The 6,146-nt window shown below is 39.5% G+C and overlaps 1 long non-coding RNA gene across 1 annotated transcript; it reads left to right on the top strand.

Moving 5' to 3' along the window:
• Positions 1–2,751: 2,751 nt before the first annotated feature.
• Positions 2,752–5,318, top strand: LOC144264119 (uncharacterized). Its single transcript, XR_013345954.1, has 3 exons — positions 2,752–2,886; positions 3,002–3,082; positions 5,243–5,318. It is a non-coding gene; the product is annotated as an uncharacterized LOC144264119 (long non-coding RNA).
• The last annotated feature ends 828 nt before the right edge of the window (positions 5,319–6,146 follow it).

Below are 6,146 nucleotides of genomic sequence, written 5' to 3'. Positions count from 1 at the left end.
TTAAAAGAAGCTGAGAGAAAGAAATATCACAATATGTCAAAGCAGCTGCTCAAGAAAGCAACAACAGACAATGGCAGGAAAAAAAAAGTCACTGCAGCGCCTCAAGGAGGACAGCATTGTTCTGCCTGTAGTTGAAGTGTGTGTGTGTGAAAATGTGAGTGTTGAACAATATATTGTAATGAGGGATGAAGTCTTTTCTCAGGTATACGTATTTATTTACCTGTCATTGCAGTCAATGGTGGTTGCACATGTATATGCCTCTGGGGAGAATTTTGCTTTGCAATTTTAGATAGGTGGGTGTCAAAGGCATTGTTTCCCACCAGAAATAAGAGCAAAGACAGAGTAATGTTTTTTTAATTATTTTATTCTCTTCTCTTATTAGGGATACAGATGACTCCTACTGTAGTTGTGCTGAGTAGTGAAAAAATAAACATGAATAGCCTATGTGATTTACTATGTTCTTCAGAGGCTGAAAAGTAATTTCATAACTAAACTTTGGGCTTGAATTTTATGTCTAGTTATTCAGTTAGGCTGAATGGCAGATCTTCTGGAGTAAATGGGCTAGTTTTCTCTCTCAGTTGGACCACTGTAAATCTGGAGCAAGACTACTGAAGTCAATAAACTTGCTTACACTAGGGATCTTTTTTTTAAAAAATGCCACCATTGCTAGCACCAATTAAGCTCCACGGGTATAAACAACATTGGGAATCAATGTGGATGATCTCTGACAGCCATTTTCAGCACCAAGCTGATTAGACTTGCCCTGAGCAAGTTAGGTGAGAGGTTGCTTAAAATGCCAGTAGCAGCCATCCTACTCGAGGGCTTCCAACATGCTTGCACTGGTGGAGCTGAAGCAACCTAGAAACATCAGCTAAGGTTTTAAAGAGGCATCCCTATCCACAATGGACATCAGTATTGTCTCATTATTTTGCATGCTCGCCATTATCCACGTGCTGCAGAGGGGAGAGGCTACCTGGTCCATATTGGTAAACCCAGCTTCCTGTAGGCAGATAGCAGCAATAGCCAAGGCTTTGAGAAATCCCTGAAAATGCCTGTCACATTTAATAAACTGTTTAGTTTAATACAGAGGAAACTAGTGTTAGGGTGAATTCTGATGCTTCTTTTCTATCTATGCACTCACAATACATACAGAGATCATGGTGTGATCGTTGCTGCAGGGCCCAGGATAGCAGTCCTTCCTCAGGCAAAACTCCCATTGACACTGGTGAGAGATTTGCTTGAGTAAAGAGTGAGCACAATGTGCTGATTAGGGCCCATAATTATAGGGGAAAGTGGTTTGATGATTAGGATATCCTGCCTCCTCCCTATCACGTAACTCTGACTACTTAAACAAATACAGCGTTGTGTGATTTACACTCCTTAAGGTTAATTAGACTCCTTTTCATATTTCCTTTCAAATCAGAATAAGAGTTGCAAACATTTTCAAAGGGACAGTTAAGGCCAGTTCATCTTAGAAACATAAAGCAAGCCAATTCCCCCCTTATAAGCTAAAATATTGGTAAAACATTATTTTACTCCAAGAAGAGAGATCTGAGGGCTTAATAATGCAAAGGGCTGGTGTACCCGGAGTATTATTGGATCAATTCAAAATAATACTTTAAAGACTCAGCTATGGACTGATGCATTACATAAACAATCTCTGTGTTTGTCACATTGTGCTGGTATCCATTGAGTTATCTCACATCCAGTATGTGCAATGAAGAGCGTGTGCTCGCATGTATGTGTGTGTGAGAGAGAGAGATAGGGAGCTTGTAATATAAACATGCAGTTCTTTAAAAAGAAGATATATTTTAATAGAGGTGAAATTGGCAATACTTAACATGCTTATGTCAGTTTGAAAAAATTATTCATTGGTTTGGTTTAAAATCAGAGATTCCCACATTGGCTGTGTTGTGAACAGTCCCCTAGAAAAGCAAAACAATGACTTGCTGGATGAAGCTTTAGGGATGGGTGTTGATGAAAAGGTTTCCTTGTATTATTTTCATTGTGTTTCCTGCTTGTCTCATCACTGATTATTTTGAGTGGAGAGCCAGAAAATACACAGTACTTTTAAGAAACATCTTGGGGAATTATTTCCTCTGCAACTGGAAGTTTCACCCCAAAATTGCTCATCCGTTTATTTGTAATACTGTAGTATCTGAGTGCCTCACAATCTTTAATGTATTTTCCTCACCATACCCACTCAAAATTGTCTTCCCTGCAATTGGTAACAAAATGGGCCTGGGACGGGGGAGATCACTAAAGGCTGTATTGTGACCCTCTTACTCACACTAGTGAGCAGTTATTTACCTCACCAGGGACTAGTCGCATGAGCAACTACTGTCCAATGTGATTTAGGAGAAGCATAATCTGGCCCTAAATAGCAGTAAAAACACACCAGTGTAAGTCTGTGACCATTTTTATTTTGTCTGTGGTCACTTGAAAAGGCTCAAATCAGAACTGGGCAGAATAGAACTGCAAGATGAAACCACAACTAGTTCTGGCTCGAAATTTAATAAGTATTCCACAAGTATTTAGATACTTCAAAACATGGGACTATGAGCCACTCATGGGCAATTCAGGTATTTTGATACTCTGGCCTGTAGCTATTAGCCATTTTTTTAATATCTTCTGGGTATAAAACTGAGAATGTAGTGATTTTCATAGTTGGTTATTTCCTTTTATTCGTGCACAAGGGTAATGAGCCCATGATTATTCTGTATATCCATCAACAGCTTCTAATACCGATGACCATGATCTACTACCCTGTGGATATTTGCTAGAGTTGTCAGAATGGACCTTCAATGGAATTGCTCCTTCCTCTTCAAAATATGCTAAAGGAGTAGTGCTGGGTCAACTGCTCATCATCCTTGAGGGCTCTTGCAGGTAAAGTTCTGTAAGTTTCCATGTGTACGGGAAGCCACTAAAGGGATATCATGCAATGTTTTGGGCTGCAGCATCTATCTGCTAGCAAGACTCACTCAGTTTTTTTTAAACCTAGATTCTACAATCTCATTACACGCCCATTGTGTAACTGAGATAGGGATCCTAATGTAAGCAAACAGGCTACCTCTCAACCCAGGTAAGTTTGAAGTAATTCTTGTTGGAGGGATTCAGAGTAACAGCCGTGTTAGTCTGTATTCGCAAAAAGAAAAGGAGTACTTGTGGCACCTTAGAGACTAACCAATTTATTTGAGCATAAGCTTTCGTGAGCTACAGCTCACTTCATCGGATGCATACTGTGGAAACTGCAGAAGACATTATATACACAGAGACCATAAAACAATACCTCCTCCCACCCCACTCTCCTGCTGGTAATAGCTTATCTAAAGTGATCACTCTCCTTACAATGTGTATGATAATCAAGTTGGGCCATTTCCAGCACAAATCCAGGTTTTCTCACCCTCCGCCCCCCCGCCACAAACTCACTCTCACCCCCCCCCAAAAAAGGGGGGGGGAAGGGGAGGTGAGAAAACCTGGATTTGTGCTGGAAATGGCCCACCTTGATTATCATACATATTGTAAAGAGAGTGGTCACTTTGGATGGGCTATTACCAGCAGGAGAGTGAGTTTGTGGCGGGGGGAGGGGGGGGACGCGGAGGGTCAGAAAACCTGGATTTGTGCTGGAAATGGCCCAACTTGATTATCATACACATTGTAAGGAGAGTGATCACTTTAGATAAGCTATTACCAGCAGGAGAGTGGAGTGGGAGGAGGTATTGTTTCATGGTCTCTGTGTATATAATGTCTTCTGCAGTTTCCACAGTATGCATCCAATGAAGTGAGCTGTAGCTCACGAAAGCTTATGCTCAAATAAATTGGTTAGTCTCTAAGGTGCCACAAGTACTCCTTTTCTTCTTGTTGGAGGGAGTTACATTCCATTTGAATATGAGGATGAGAGAGGGGTTTGCAACTTCTATTGAGGGTGTACTACATAATCACCTTTAACCAAAACAGTATGTGTCCTGGGAGTCCTCTATAACCTTCCACATGAGGCTTATGGTCTCAGATAGGGGTGGCCCACTGTGTATTTTACCCAATATGCTAGATGAGAAACTCTAACATCTCCTCTCAGATACAGACCTTGCAACGGTCTTCCATACTTTTGCCACAACAAACTCTCAGCTTAAATAAAAGTTCCTTCCAGGTTTAATGACTGTAATGAGTTCTGTTTAGATTTACCCTTGAAGTCCACCAAGAAGCACCAGTGGGTTCAGAGTGCAGCTACTTACTTCTTAAGTGAAGCAGGCTGCTGTGAATGAATAACAACTGCATTTAAGTGTCAGAATTGGCTTCATTTCTATATCTGAATGTAGTTTGTATTGCTGGTGATAATTTAACCCTCTAAATTACCTGGAACCCAAGCCAAAGTCTATTTCTGCAGTTAAGATCATCTGGAAGCCTTTTACGATAAGAATAGATGCTTTGAACACTCCAGGCCAGATCCTCCTTTCACTTAAACCAGGAATAACCTCAGTGAATTCAATGAAATTACACTACTGTAAAACTGGTGTAAGTGACAGGAGATTTAGACAGGATTCTTTGAGTTGCAGACCCTCCTCTTTAGAATACATTTGTCTTTGTAGTCTATCAGAACCTAAGGCTAATGACTTTCATGGCATGATGAAGGGCCCAATTTATTTAAGTTTGCAAAAAGGCATACATAATTGCTGTTTTTATTTTTGTAATGGAAACACCCATGGTGATAGGCACTAGAAATTAATGAAATAATATCCTGTGACTGCCAGGTGAATCTTTGACAACTGTCTACTCCAGAAGGGAATGGCAAAGTCTTGGTTAGGTACAGGAAAAGCTTTAAAAAATGACCTGTTGATTGAAAATATGGATATATTCTCATACGCTGAGAAGATGACTGATCACAATAATTGTCCTGTGCTTGTATTTAGAAGCTTCTTTTCTTATATCAGTTTTTAGCTGCAGTGTAAAAAGGGCTACAATACACTAGTTCAAGCAGAGTTAAATATTTCGTTTCTATGTTTTGAGGTTTATTTGTATCCAGGTTGCCATTTAATCAGATTCTTATGTTGTGAACCCATTTATTCCTGTCAGGATAGCCATAATCAAAAGGTGTAATATGAATAAAACATCAAAATATATTAAAGTCAATTAATCAGCCAAATATGAACTTATATATAATAGAAGAAGTTAATTGTTTAAGGGTCTGGCATTGTGATTACCTTGATTGTCTTTCTGGCTTCACTTCAACAATTTATTATCTCAGTTTCAGATAAAATAAATCCGATGGGGAAATAGGCATCCACTTCAACTGAGTTTGTTTTGGCATTGCATTCAACAAAAGGTAAGTTAATTTACCTGCTATACGATTTATAGTTACTAGAAGATATGCCATCATTCCGTCATTAAATCTCTGTCCAAAGCAATAATGTTTGCCTTTCATTACTTTACTCAGAAAAATTAAGAAACCTAGTAAACTTTCTAATCCATCTCATAAATTTGTTTGTTAATACCAAAGTAAACCAAAATTACCTGAGAAGTCACCTAATTTCTGAGAACTCCTAGAGGGCAGTATATTCAGTTAGACCCTATTACACAAAGGAAAGATGGTTTCACTGGAGATTTGTTTTAAAAGCAAAACTGCTGCTGCACAGCAACAACTTGAGTTTTGCAGGACTCAAATCTAAGCTCTCCTCTCCACTACTCTACTGACTTCACACTATCTTCCTTCTCTGCACACAACTACAACATGGGAAATGACTGTCTCGGTGGCAGTGCTGCTGAAAAAGATCTGGGGGTTACAGTGAACCAAAACTGAATAGGAGTGGTCAATGTGATGCAGCTGCAAAAAAAGGCTAATATAATTCTTGTGTATATTAACAGGAGTGTTGTAAGAAAGACATAGGGGGTAGTTGTCCTGCTCTGCTCGGCACTGGTAAAGGCCCAGCTGGAATTCTGTGTCCAATTCTGGGCACCACAATTTAGGAAGGATGCAGACAAATTGGAAAGAGTCTAGAGAAGAGCAACAGAAATGATAAAAGATTTATAAAACCAGACCTATGAGGAAAGGTTGAAAAAAGTGGGTCTGTTTAGTCTTAAGAAAAGGAGAGTGATGGATGACCTGATAACAGCCTTCCAATATGTTAAGGGCTGTTATAAAGAGGACAGCG

The sequence above is a fragment of the Eretmochelys imbricata genome, chromosome 4 (genome assembly GCF_965152235.1).
Source record: "Eretmochelys imbricata isolate rEreImb1 chromosome 4, rEreImb1.hap1, whole genome shotgun sequence".
NCBI lineage: Eukaryota > Metazoa > Chordata > Testudines > Cheloniidae > Eretmochelys > Eretmochelys imbricata.
This window is presented reverse-complemented; position numbering and strand designations above follow the sequence as displayed.